The 15058-nt window shown below is 43.0% G+C and overlaps 1 protein-coding gene across 1 annotated transcript in view; it reads right to left on the bottom strand.

Annotated features, from left to right (window-relative positions):
- Positions 1–142, bottom strand: part of sycp3 (synaptonemal complex protein 3) — a 90960-nt gene extending 90818 nt beyond the window's left edge. Inside the window, exon 1 of the mRNA XM_043716300.1 lies at positions 62–142. The gene's annotated coding sequence lies outside the window, so the exon portion shown is untranslated. The remainder of the gene's footprint in view (positions 1–61) is intronic.
- Positions 143–15058: the final 14916 nt, after the last annotated feature.

The following is a 15058-nucleotide window of genomic DNA, read 5'->3' as shown; positions in this document are numbered from 1 at the left end:
CTCCCTCTCACTATCTCTCCCTCACTCTCACTATCTCTCTCCCTCTCACTATCTCACTCACTCTATCTGTTGTTTTCTACTTTCCCGCCACCTGCGCCTTGTCACTCGGCGGAGGGTTACACTGACGGCATCTGGACCCGCTAACAGCCGGGTAGTGAGCTGCATTCCTCCGCATGAACAATATAACACCACCATCAATAATAACCAAGTCACTTAACAACAATAATTAATAATGGGATTCACAGTAATGCAGTCACTATAAATAACAATCATTGGCAATACCATCAATAAAATAGAATCGCCATTAATAACAATAATTAATAACAATAATTAATAATGCTATTAATAGTAATAGAATGACTATTATTAACAATATCATCAATAATGATCGTGTCCCTTTCATTACAATGATTAGTAATGGTATTTATGATAATGGAGTCACGATTAATAACAATAATTAATATGATTAATAATAACATCACTATCAACACCCATCACTGAATTTTTCATATTAATATCATTATTCATAATCATTTTTATGATGTACTATTGCTATTAATAACATTGTTGACATTGTAATACTATATATCACTGGTATTAGTTACAGCATTTTTAAAATTACACTTATTATCAGCTCCATCCCACCACCCACCGCATTCTATTATTCACAACAATAATAATGTCATTAGTAATAACATCATGTGTTATATTACTAATGTTATTGATGATGATGATGTTATAATTATGATTAATGTGGAGGAAAGGAGCTGATATTAATGATGCCATCATTAATTATGTTGTTATTAATAGTGATATTATTATGAATAATATTAATCAGAATGGAGCAGATGGTGGGATGGAGATGATCATAATAATATTATATTAGTGATGTTACTATTATGAATAATTTTAATTGGAATGTAATGGGTTTCATAACATCATTAATAGCACTGCTCACTCCCCAGTAACAATATAACACCATTATTAAAAACAACATTATTATCAACAACATTATTAGCAATAAAATCACTACCAACATCATCATTATTAATAGCATCATCAGTTTTAATAAGAACATCGCTATTAATAACAATATTATCAATTCCATCCTGCTGTTTGCTCAATTTCAATTAATATTACTTGGATTTGATTCTTAGATTCCCTACAGTGTGGAAACAGGCCCTTTGGCCCAACTAGTCCATACCGACCATCCGAAGAGTAACCCACCCAGACCCATTCCCCCTAACTAATGCACCTAACTCTACGGGCATTTTAGCATGACCAATTCACCTGACCTGCACATCTTTGGACCGTGGGAGGAAACCGGAGCACCCGGAGGAAACCCACGCAGACATGGGGAGAATGTGCAATGAGGCGGGAATCGAACCCAGGTCCCTGGCGCTGTGAGGCAGCAGTGCTAACCGCTGAGCCACCGAGCCATCCTATTTTTAATATTTTTATTATTAATAATAACATCACTAGAAGTGACTTCATTTATTAAGATCCTGCTCACTCCCTTCCCATTAACAAAACAAATCATTATGATTAATAATATGACTACTAATGACAACCATCATTATTGATAATAACATCTATATAACATCATTAATATTGATACTACCCTCATACTTCCTATTAACACTATAACATCATTAATAACACCATATAGTCCCTTCCCATTAACAGCATTATAAATAACACCTGTATAACATTGTTATTAATACAGATAATTATTAATATCATTATCAATATGATTATTATTAATAGCATCATTATTAACAACACCACTACTTCTCTCCCTATCAACATCATTATTAATAAACATCTATACAACATCTTTAATAACACCACTCACACCGAGCATGTGCTAGAGGCCATATATATTCACAAACTAGACCTTGATCTTATAGGCAAAAGGAGGTTGTAAACATATTAAGAAAGAGGGAAGGTGATGACCAGTCTCAGCTTCATTCTCCATCGTCACACTTTGACCAATCTGAGTTTACCCGCTTGGCCTGTGTTTAATCAATTAGCTGAGATTGATACTTAACAGCTCCTGTCGAATCTTTTTTTTTCTTGTTTTATTTTTTTTTCTCTTCTTAGTCTTAGTCCGTAGGAAGGCCGACTGGGGGAGGATTGGTCAGTAAGCAGACAGGCTGGGAACTGGACAGCCGATGACCAGTCCATAGGAACACTGGCCCAGGGGAAAGGGTCAGTCAGTACGTAGGGTGGCTGGGTACTGGAATGTCGACAGCCTGTCTGTAGGAATGCAGGTCGGGGGTGGTTTGGTTAGTACTGGGGTGACCAGGAGCCTGTGGCTGATGTCCCTCCCAGAGGAAAGTGGGCTGGGGAGGGTCAGTCAATACGCAGGGCGGCCAGGTCCTGGAAGGCCAACAACCAGTTCATAGGAAAGAGACCCGGGGTAGTCCGGTCAGTACGTGGGGCAACTGGGTGGTCAACGACCAATCTGGAGGAAAGCGGGCTTGGGGAGGGTCAGTCAGTATGCAGGGCAGCCAGAGACCGGAAGGCTGATGACTGTCCAGCCGGAAGGCTAGTCAAGGACAGTCTGATCAGTATGTGCTGTAGATGGGTGTCAGATATCTTTTTTACAGCTATATTGGGTCTGTGTTCTACACACTTTCTTATTTGATTGCACTGTCTTGTCTGTGTTTGTTACTGTTATCTTTGTGATAAATGGAAGTGGGATTTGAGGTTTGTCCTCCTCTTGCTGAAAACTGGTTGAACAGCGGGGTTTGGGGTTTGGCTTTGGCTTTGCTGCCCTTGTGAACTGCTGCTTTCTGTTTATTGTCAACTGTAGTTTGTACTGTTTAATAAAATTTTTAAAAACTAGTCTTTCCTACCAAAGTTTGTGTTCCGGTCCAAATGAGTGCATGTTGAAAACATTTGTTTTTGTCTTCTTTTTAGCAATGCTCGATTGCTGTACTATCAAGCGTTTTTTTAAAAAAAATGATAACACTCAGATGCTGGAGATTAGAGTCGAAGAGCGTGGTGCTGGGAAAGCACAGCCTCAGGCAGCATCGAGGAGCAGGAGAATTGTCATTCTGATGAATAACGTATGCTTGAAATGTTGACTGTCCTGCTCCTCAGATGCTGCCTGACTGGCTGTGCTTTTCCAGCACCACACTCTGACTCTGACAACACTCATATGAGGTATGAGTTGAGTCACTGGGATATGGAATTTCAGGTAAGTGGCGATACTGAAGAAGATAGAATCTTCGTGAAGGAGAGAAGGGGAGGGGGAGATATAATAATGGTGTTAAAAACATTTATCTTGTATCTTTCAAGATTGCAGGATGTCTCAAAGTGATTTTACAGTCAATGAGGTACTTTCTGAAGTGTAGTCACCGTTATAATGTTGGGGAATTTGATCGAGTAGAAAGGAAGAAACTGCGTCCAAACTGCATAAGGGTTAGGAAGCAAAGAACAAAGAAAATTACAGCACAGGAACAGCCCCTTTAGCCCTCCAAACCTGCACTGATCCAGATCCTCTATCTAAACCTGTCAACTGTTTTCTAAGGGTCTGTATCCCTCTGCTCCCTGCCCATTCATGTATCTGTCTAGATACATCTTAAATGATGCTAACGCGTCGGCCTCTGCCACCTCCACTGGCAACACATTCCAGGCACCCACCACCCTCTGCATAAAGATTCTTTCCCCTCATATCTCCCTTAAACATTTCCCCACTCACTTTGAACTCATGACCCCCAGTAATTGAGTCCCCCACTCTGAGAAAAAGCTTCTTGCTATCCACCCTGTCTATACCTCTCATGATTTTGTAGACCCCTGTCTTTCTAATGAAAATAATCCTAAACTACTCAACCTCTCTTCATAGCTAGTGCCCTTCATAGCAGACAACATTCTGGTGAACCTCCTCTGCACCTTCTCCAAAGCATCCACATCCTTTTGGTAATGTGGTGACCAGAATTGTATGCAGCATTCCAAATGTGGCCAAACCAAAGTCCGATACAACTGTGACGTGACCTCCCAACTCTTGTATTCAATACCCTGTTCGATGAAGGAATGCATGCCATATGCCTTTTTGACCACTCTATTATCCTGTGTTACCATCCTCAGGGTACCTGAACACCCAGATCTCTCTGTACATCAATTTTCCCCAGGCCTTTTCCATTTACCATTTAGTTCGCTCTTGAATTGGATCCTCTAAAATGCATCACCTCACATTTGCCTGGATTGTACTCCAACTGCCATTTCTTTGCCCAACTCTCCAATCTATCTATATTCTGCTGCATTCCCTGATGGTCCCCTTCATTATCTCCTATTCCACCAATTTTAGTGTCACCTGCCAACTTGCTATCAGACCCCGATACCTTCCTCCAGATCATTTATGTATATCACAAACAACAGTAGTCCCAGCCTGATCCCTGTGGAACACCACTGGTCACAGTTTGAGAAACTCCCTTCCACTACTACTCTCTGTCTCCTGCTGCCCAGCCAGTTCTCCATCCATCCAGCTAGTACGCCCTGGACCCCATGCGACTTTCCTTTCTCCATCAGCCTACCATGGGGAACCTTATCAAATGCCTTACTGAAGACCATGTATATGACTTCTACAGCGCTTTCCTCATCAATCAACTTTGTCACTTCTTCAAAGAATACTACTGAGTTGGTAAGACATGACCTTCCCTGCACAAAACCATGTTGCCTAATCACTGATAAATCTATTTGTTTCCAAATGGGAATAGATCCTATCCCTCAGTATCTTCTCCAGCAGCTTCCCTACCACTGACCTCAGGCTTACCGGTCTAGAATTACCTGGATTATCCCTGCTACCCTTCTTAAACAAGGGAACAGCAATTCTCCAGTCCTCCGCGACCTCACCCATGTTCAAGGATACTGCAAAAATATCTGTTAAGGCCCCAAATATTTCCTCTCTCACTTCCCTCAGTAACCTGTGATAGATCCCATCCAGACCTGTGGACTTGTCCATCTTAATGCCTTTTAGAACACCCAAAACTTCCTCCCTCTTTATGCCAAGTCGACCTAGAGTAACCAAACATCTATTCCTAACCTCCACATCCATCATGTCTCTCTCCTCGATGAATAGTACTCGTTGAGAACCTCACCCATTTTCTCTGGCTCCATGCATGACTTCCCTCCTTTGTCCTTGAGTGGGTCAACCCTTTCTCTAGTTACCCTCTTGCTCCTTATATTTGAATAAAAGGCTTTGGGATTTTCCTTAACCCAATTTGCTAAATATAGTTCATGACCCTTTTTTGGCCTCTTAAGTCCTCATTTCAGATTGGTCCTACTTTCCTGATATTCTTCCAAAGCTTTGTCTGTTTTCAGTCGCCTCGACCTTATGTATGCTTCCTTTCTCCTCTTAGCTAGTCTCACAATTTCACCTGTCATCCATGGTTCCCTAATCTTGCCGTTTCTATCCCTCATTTTCACAGGGACATAACTGCCCCGCACTCAAATCAACCTCTCTTTAAAAGCTTCCCACATATCAAATGTGGATTTATCCTCAAACAGCTGCTCCCAATCCACATTCCCCAGCTCCTACTGAATTTTGCTGTAGTTGGCCTTCCCCCAATTTAGCACTCTTGCTTCAGGACCATTCTCGTCTTTGTCTGTGAGTATTCTAAAACTTACAGAACTGTGATCATTATTCCCAAAGTAATCCCCTACTGAAACTTCAACCATCTGGCTGTGCTCATTCCCCAACACCAGTTTCTGTATGGCCACTTCCTGAGTTGGACTATTTACATACTGCTCCAGAAAACCCTCCTGGATCCTCCTTACAAATCTGGCCATCTAAACCTCTAACACTAATTGAATCCCAGTCAATGTTGGGAAAATTAAAATCTCCCATCATCACCAGCCTGTTGCTTCTAGATTTTTCCATACTCTGTTTACATATTTGTACCTCTATCTCACGCTCGCTGTTGGGAGGTCTGTAGTACAGCCCCAACATTGTTACCGCAGCCTTCCTATCTCTAAGCTCTGCCCATATTGCCTCTGCTCGAGTCCTCCGTAGTATCTTCCTTCAGTATAGCTATGAAATCCTCTCTGACCAGTAATGCAACTCCTCCACCCCTTTTACCTCCCTCTCTATCCCAACTGAAGCATCCATATCCTGGGATATTTAGTTGCCAATCATGCCCTTCCCTCAACCAAATCCCAGTCATAGCAATAACATCATACTCCCAGGTACTAGTCCAAGCCCTAGGTTTATCTGCCTTACCTACTACACTTCTCACATTAAAACAAATACACCTCAGACCACCTGTCCTCTTGCGTTCATCATCTACTCCCTGCCTACTCTTCCATTTAGTCATGCTGACTTCATGATCTAGTTCCTTACAGGCTTTAGTTACTGCCTCCTTACTGTCCACTAACCTCCTCATTTGGTTCCCATCCCCCTGCCACATTTGTTTAAACCCTTCCCAACAGCGTTAGCAAAAGCATCCCCAAGGACATTGGTTCCAGTCCTGCCCAGGTGTAGACCATCCGCTTTGTCATAATCTAACCTCCCTCAGAACTAGTCCCAATGTCCCAAAAATCTGAACCCCACCCCCGCACCATCTCTCAAGCCACTCATTCATCCTGTCTATTCATTCACTTCTACTCTGACTAGATATAAGATAATTGCCAAAGATACAGATCAGGGGCAAGGTGAGGACACTGTTTTGTAAAAATGAATTGAGTTATAATTTGGCATTTAAGGTGGCAGAAGCAGATTTAACACAAGCAACTTTCAAAAGAGAATTGGATAAAATTTGAAATGGAAGATGTTGCAGTGCTGTTGCAAAACAAAAGGGGGTTTTATTTCTACCTTTCTGGTCTGCCAGGTTTACTCTGGATATCAATAGCCCAAAGGCAGTCCCAACAATGGGATATAACATAAAAAATGTTGAGAGGCATGGATGAGGTGGATTGTTGGAGTCTTTTTTTATAGGTGGAAATGTTAAATATTAGGGGCATAGGTTTAATGTGAGGGGGGAATGTTTAAAAGAGATATCTGAAGCTTGTTTTTTATGTAGAGGGTGATAGGTACATGGAATGTGCTGCCAGGGGAAGTGGTGTATGATAGTAATGTTTAATTAGACAGACACATGAACAGGCAGGGAATAGAAAGATATGGACAACATAGAACATAGATCATAGAACAATACAGACAGTATAGGCCCTTGGGCCTTTGATGTTGCACCGACCAGTGAATCTGATCTAAAGCCCATCTAACTTACACTATTCCATTATCATCCATGGGCATTCTATGCCCTTACTGCTCTCTGAGTAAAGAAACTACCTCTTACATCTGTCCTATATCTATCACTCCTCAGTTTAAAGCTATGTCCCCTCATGCTAGCCATCACCTTCTGAGGAAAAAGGCTCTCACTGCCCAACCTATCTAATCCTCTGATCATCTTGTATGCCTCTGTTAAGTCATCTCTTAACCACCTTCTCTCTAACGAAAGCAACTTCAAGTCCCTCAGCCTTTACTCATAAGACCTTCCCTCCATATCAGGCAACATCCTAGTAAATCTCCTCTGCCCCTTTTCTAATGCGTCCACATTCTTCCTATAATGCGGCGAACAGAACTGTACCCTTTACTCCAAATTGCCCGTAGTGTTAGGTAAGGGGTAAATGTAGGAGAATGGGTCTGGGTGGGTTACGCTTCGGCGGGTCGGTGTGGACTTGTTGGGCCGAAGGGCCTGTTTCCACACTGTAGGTAATCTAATCTAATCTAATCTAATCTAATCCAATGACAAACAGTGGTCCTCTTGCAGTGCACCACTAGTAAATGAACTCCAGGATGAACATTTCCCACCAACCACCACCCTCTGTCTTCTTTCAGCCAACCAATTTCTGATCCAAACTGCTAAATCACCCTCAATCCCATGCCTCCATATTTTCTGCAATAGCCTACCGTGGGGAACCTCATCAAATACCTTACTAAAATCCATATACACCATATCAACCGTTTTACCCTCATCCTCCTGTTTGGTCACCTTCTCAAAGAACTCAAAAAGGTTTGTGAGGCACAACCTACCCTTCACAAAACTATGTTGACTATCCCAAACCAAATTATTCCTTTGTAGATGATTATAAATCCTATCTCTTATAATCCTTTCCAACACTTTACCCACAACTGAACTAAGACTCACTGGTCCATAATTACCAGGATTGTCTCTACTTCCTTTCTTGAACATTTGCTATCCTCCAGTCTCCTGGCACTATTTCTGTAGATAATGATGACATAAAGATCAAAGCCAAAGGCTCTGCAATCTCTACCCTAACTTCCCAGAGAATTCTAGGATAAGTCCCATCCGGCCCAGGGGACTTCTCTATTTTCACACTTTCCAGAATTGCTAACACCTCCTCCAAATGAATCTCAATCCCATCTAGTCTAATAGCCTGTGTCTCAGTATTTTCCTCAACAACAACATCTTTTTTCCAGTGTGAACACTGACAAAAAATATTTATTTAGTACCTCTCCGATTTCTTCGGACTCTGCACACAACTTCCCACTACTGTCCTTGATAGGCCCTAATCTTACTCTAGGAGGAGAAAGTGAGGTCTGCAGACGCTGGAGATCAAAGCTGAAACTGCAATAAAGTTTCAGCCCTAATCTTACTCTAGTCATTCTTTTATTCCTGACATACCTATAGGAAGCTTTAGGGTTTTCCTTGATCCTACCTGGCAAAGACTTCTCATGTCCCCTCCTGGTTCTTCTTAGCTCTCTCTTTAGGTCCTTCCTGGTTAACTTGAATCATTCAAGCGCTCTAACTGAGCCTTCATGTCTCAACTTTACATAAGCCTCCTTCTTCCTCTTGACAAGAGCTTCAATCTCTTTAGTAAACCACAGTTCCCTTGCTCGACTATTTCCTTTCTGCCTTACAGGTACATAATTATCAAGGACACACAGTAGCTGTTCCTTGAACAAGCTCCACATTCCATCCCCTACAGTTTCCTTTCCCATCCTATGCATCCTAAATCTTACCTAATAGCATCATAATTGCCTTTCCCTCAGCTATAACTCTTGCCCTGTGGTAAATACTTGTCCCTTTCCATTGCTAAAGTAAACTTAACTGAATTGTGGTCACTATCATCAAAGTGCACACCTTCCTCCAAATCTAACACCTGGCCGGGTTCAATACCCAGGACCAAATCCAATGTGGCGTCGCCTCTTGTTGGCCTGTCCACATACTGTGTCAGGAAACCCTCCTTCATACATTGGACAAAAACTGACCCATCTAAGGTACTCGAACTTTGGCATTTCCAGTCAACATTAGGAAAGCTAAAGCCGCCATAACAACTGTCCTGTTACTTTCACTCCTATCCAGAATCATCTTTGCAGAAGCAGGCAGATAGGATTAATTTAGAATGGCATCATGATCATCATACACGTGGTGGACCTAAAAGCCTCTTCCTGTCCTGTACTGTTCTACATTTGCTTGTGAAGTACACTACAAAATTACAGCAACAACAGTTGCACAAGACATGCTTACTTGCACATGCTTATAATTGCAAATGACTCAGTTTATGTGGATTTGTCTAAGGACCAGAACTACAGCCTGCTTGTTCCCTGGCTGTAGTCATTGATCAGATGTCTCCTGATCCTGAGCTGTTACTCTGAGGCAAATTCTCTTATACTCCCTTTCCATGCAAGCAGCCTGTGTGATTAAACCTTGCACTATCCAGTCTTCAGAGGTTACTCAGACATGTCATAGAAGCCATTTTCTTGCAGCTTATGTGTTGTCAGCCAAATATCAGCCAAATGATATTTACACATAATCCTGTGATCAGCCACACTTTATTTTTGATAACATATGGTACAACTAGGACACTGCAGCTTTTTAAACTGAGAACTTCAGCTAGACATGCAGTGTCACCTGTACAATTCATTGCCTACTGAGTTGTAAACACACTTACCCTTTCGGAAAATAAAGAAAAGACTTAAGACATCATTCAACTGATTCAACCATCCAATCTTTCAACAGAGCAAACCACATGGTTTCCTCATTTTAGTTGACCCAGCAAATTTAGACTTATTACCGACAGAGGAGAAAGAATTGGACAGCTCTTTTCAAGAGCTGGCATGGTACAGTGGATAGAATAGGCTCCTTCTGTATTTTATGATTCAATAAAACCAACGCTCGCTGATAGGTATGAAAGATCCCATTACACTGTTGAAAAACGGCAAGGGTATTCTGATATTTGGTATTCTGATCGATATTTATCCCTCAAGCAACATCACCAGCAGATGCTTTGGTCACTACCACATTACTGTTTGTGGATGCTTGCTGTGTGCAAACTGACTGTTGCATTTCCTGCATTACAGAAACAAATAAACATCAAAAATATTCAATTGGCTGTTCCCTCTCTATGGAGAGGGAAGCAAGGTGTTAATGTAGAGAAGAAGGATAAGCTGCATAAGTGAGTGGGGTTTTTTACTGTAACTGGAGAAGGACATCTTAGACAGGAATTGACTAAAAGGATCTACGAGGAATACAGGGATTGGCTAACAGTTCACATAGAGTCATAGAGACGTACAGCATGGAAACAGACCCTTAGGTCCAACCCGTGCATGCCAACCAGATATCCTAGTCCAATCTAGTCCCACCTGCCAGCACCCGGCCCATATCCCTCCAAACCCTTCCTATTCATATAAAAACCTCAGTTCAGACGTCGGGGCCTCCATTTGCCGCGAGTTGCAAAGTAGGAGTGAAGGAAATTTGGGAAGGTGAATCTAACATTTTAAAAACCTTAGATCAGGCACCGAGGGGAAGAGAGGGGGAGAGGTGCGAGGGAGAAGTGAAGGACTACTGGGAAGGTGAGTAAAAAACAAAATTTTTTGACAGAGCGGCGAGGAGAGAGGGCGGAGAGAAACAAGGGGCTGCTGGGAAGTTTTTAAGTGGGTATGTTGCCTCCCCGGTGCACCGGGATGTTGCCAATCGGGTTTACAGGATTCTGAAGGGGGAGGGTGAGCAGCCAGAAATCGTGGTACATATTGGCACCAATGACATAGCCAGGATAGGGACTGAGGATCTGAAAAGTGACTACAGAGAGTTAGGTTGGAAGCTGAAGAGCAGGATGAGTAGAGGAGTGATCTCAGGTTTGCTACCGGTGTCACAAGATAGTGAGATGAGGAACAGTCAGTGAGTGCAGCTTAACACGTGGCTGTGAGGCTGGTGCAGGAGGGAGGGCTTTAGATACTTAGACCATTGGGATGCCTTCTGGGGAAGGTGGGACCTATACATGAAGGACGGGCTACACCTGAATTGGAGTGGCACAAAGTCTGGGTGGGAGATTTGTTTGTGTGGCTCGGGAGGGTTTAAACTAGTTTGGCAGGGGATGGGATCCAAAGCTACATATCTGAGAGGAGGGTAGTTGTAGATGGGGCAGTGACAGGATGTATTAAATCTATCAGGAAGCTTTTTCACGTGATGAAACAAAGGGATCAGTTAAGGTGTTCTGCTTTAATGCAGGAGTGTCCGAAAAAAGAGTGACAAACTTAGAGCATGGATCAGTACTTGGGACTATGATGTTGTGGCCATAACGGAGACATGGGTTTCACAGGGGCAGGAATGGTTGTTAGATGTTCCAGGGTTTAGAACGTTTAAAAAGAACAGGGAGGGTGGAAAAAGAGGAGGGGGTGTAGCATTGCTAATCAGAGACTGCATCACAGCTACAGAAACGAAGGTTGTTGAGGAAGGTTTGTCTACTGAGTCAGTATGGGTGGAAGTTCGGAACAACAAGGGAGCAGCTACCTCATTGGGGGCTTTCTACAGACCCCCTAATAGCAGTAGAGAGATTGAAGATCTCATAGGCCAGCAGATTTTGAAAAAATGTGGATGTGGCAGGGTTGTTGTTATGGGAGATTTCAACTTTCCCAATATCGACGAGAAGCTCCTTAGTGCAGACAGTTTGGATGGAGCTGTTTTTGTCAGATGTATTCAGGAGGGTTTCCTTACTCAGTATGTAGACAGGCCAACGAGGGGAGAGGCCATTTTGGATTTGGTGTTCAGCAATGAGCCAGGACAGGTGTCAGATCTCACGGTGGGAGAGCACTTTGGTGTCAGTGATCACAACTGCCTCACATTTACCATAGCCTTGGAGAGGGAAAGGAGTAGTTACCAAGGGAAGATATTTAATTGGGGAAAAGGAAATTATGACGCTATCAGACAGGAGTTGGGAAGTACAGATTGGGAACAATTGTTCCACAGAAAGGGCACAGCAGACATGTGGAGACTATTTAAGGAGCAGTTGTTGCGAGTGATGCACCAATTTGTCCCTCTGAGACAGGTAAGAAAGGGTAAGATTAAGGAACTTTGGATGACGAGAACAGAGGAGCTTCTCGTCAAAAGGAAGAAGGCACCTTACCTAAGGTGGAGGTAGCAAGGATCTAGCAAGCTTTAGAGGATTACAGGCTTGCTAGAAAGGAGTTCAGAAATGGACTGAGGAGAGCTGGGGGGTGGGCACGAAAAAGGCTTGGCAGGAAGGATTAGGGAGAACCTGAGGAATAAGAGAATGATCAGGGAGAAGGTAGTGCCAATCAGGGATAGCGGAGAGAACTTGTGTGTGGAGTCTGAGCAGGTAGGGGAGTTTTTTGCTTCGGTTTTCACTAAGGAAAGGTACTTTGTTGTGAATGAGAACTTTGAGGAGCTGGGATACAGGCTTGAACAGAACAAGATTGATGAAGACTATGAGCTGAAAACTTTGGCAAACATTAAAACCGATAAGTCTCCAGGGCCAGACCAGATTTACCCAAGGCTGCTCTGGGAAGCGAGAAAGGAGGTTGCTAAGCCACTGGCGAAGATCTTTACTTCCTCACTCTCCATGGGAGGATTTTCAAGAAGGACAATAGGGAAACCCCTGGCAATTACAGACCCGTCAGTCTTATGTCTGTGGTCAGCAAGATTTTGGAAAACATTTTGAGGGATAGGATTCATGACTATTTGGAAGAGCATAGTGTGATTAAAGGCAGTCAGCATGGCTTGTGAGGGGCAGGTCATGCCTCACAAATCTTATTGAGCTCTTTGAGGAGGTGACAAGACAGGTCGATGAAGGTCGAGCAGTGGATGTGGTGTATGTGGACTTCAGCAAGGCATTTGATAAGGTTCCCCATGGTAGGCTCATTCATAAAGTCAGGAAGTATGGGATACAGGGAGATTTGGCTGTCTGGATTCAGAATTGGCTGGCTGACAGAAGGCAGAGAGTGGTTATAGCTGGAAAGTATTCTGCCTGGAGGTCAGTGTTGAGTGGGGTCCCGCAGGACCCTGTTCTTGGGCCACTGCTCTTTGTAGTTATTATAAATGTCTTGGATGAGGAGGTTGAGGGGTGGGTTAGTAAATTTGCAGATGACACAAAGGTTGGAAGTGTCATTGATAGTATAGAGGGCTACTGCAGGTTGAAGTTCAACCTGGATAAATGTGAAGTGATGCATTTTGGGAGGTGGAACTCGAATGCTGAATATAGGATTAAGGACAGGATTCTTGGCAGTGTGGAGGAACAGAGGGAGTTTGGTGTTCAAGTACATAGATCCCTTAAAGTTGCCGCCCAATTGGATAGGGTTGTTAAGAAAGCATATGGTGTTTTGGCTTTCATCAACAGCGGGATCGAGTTTAAGAGCTGTGAGATTTTGCTGCAGCTCTATACAACCCTGGTGAGACCATACTTGGAATATTGTGTCCAGTTCTAGTTGCCCTACTATAGGAAAGATACAGAGGCCTTGGAGAGGGTGCAAAGAAGGTTTACCAGGATGCTGCCTGGACGGAGGGCTTGCCTTATTAAGAGAGGTTGACTAAGCTCGGACTTTTCTTTCTGGAGAGAAGGAGGAAGAGAGGAGACCTGATCGAGGTATACAAGATAATGAGAGGCATGCATAGAGTCAATAGCCAGAGACCTTTCCCCAGGGCAGGACTGACTGGCACGAGGGGACATAGTTTAAGATATTAGGAGAAAGGTACAGAGGGGATGTCAGAGGAAAGTTCTTTATGCAAAGAGTTGTGAATGCATGGAATGCGTTGCCAGCAGTGGTGGTGGAAGCAGAGACATTAGAGACATTTAAGTGACTGCTGGACATGCACATTCACAGCAAAGAATTGAGGGGTGTAGGTTAAGTTATTTTATTTTATATTAGGATTCATTCTCAGCACAACATTGTGGGCCAAAAGGCCTCTTCTGTGCTGTATTTTCTATGTTCTATGTTCTATTAACATGGGGAGTAATGGGTGTTTAATGCTCAGGAATGTAAAGTGCATGCTCACTGGAGCAAGATGCAGATAGACTAGCAGAAAGGGCAAATAAATGCGATGTAATGCATTCTGGCAGAAAGGATAGGGACAAGCAGTATGGAGTCGAGAGCGTTGTGCTGGAAAAGCACAGCAGGTCAGGCAGCATCCGAGGAGCAGGAGAATCGATATTTCGGGTAAGAGCCCTTCATCAATCAATATGGACTTAATTGCTCAATTTGCATGAGTGTGCTGGCAGAGAGGGACCTTGGGGTCAATATGCCTCAATCTTTGAATGTGTAAGGACATAGTAGATAAATAATTAGCAAAGTATATGGGATCTTGAAACTTGTAGAGGCACTGTGTAGAAAAAGCAGACAATGTAATGCTGGCCCTGCTGGGTCCCAACTTGAGTATTATGTCCAGTTCATTAGGAAGGATGAGAGGGTCCTTAAGAGGGTTTTTCTTCCTTCTTACATGGGATGTTGGTGCAGTTGGCAAGGCTATTCGTCTCTGGCAATACCTATTTGCTCATTAAACTGAATAGCTTTCTCTGCCATTTTAGAGGGAAGTTAAGTGTCAACCACATTGCTGTGGGCCTGGAGTCTCAAGAACGCTAGGCCTGGTGAGGATAGCAGGTTTTCTCCCCTAAAGCACATTAGTGTGCTGGATTTTTTTCGACAAATGTTACATGGTCACTATTACAGTGATTGTTTTTCAAATTTCCAGATTTGATTCAATTTAAATTTTGACATCATCTAAAGTAGAGCCATACCAGACTTGAAACATTAACTTTTTCTCTCTCCACAACTACTGCCAGACCTGCTGAGTTTCTCCAG

The sequence above is a fragment of the Chiloscyllium plagiosum genome, chromosome 26 (genome assembly GCF_004010195.1).
Source record: "Chiloscyllium plagiosum isolate BGI_BamShark_2017 chromosome 26, ASM401019v2, whole genome shotgun sequence".
In the NCBI taxonomy this organism is placed as follows: Eukaryota; Metazoa; Chordata; class Chondrichthyes; order Orectolobiformes; family Hemiscylliidae; genus Chiloscyllium; species Chiloscyllium plagiosum.
Note: the sequence above shows the minus strand (reverse complement) of the source record. Positions and strands in the feature narration are given on the sequence as shown.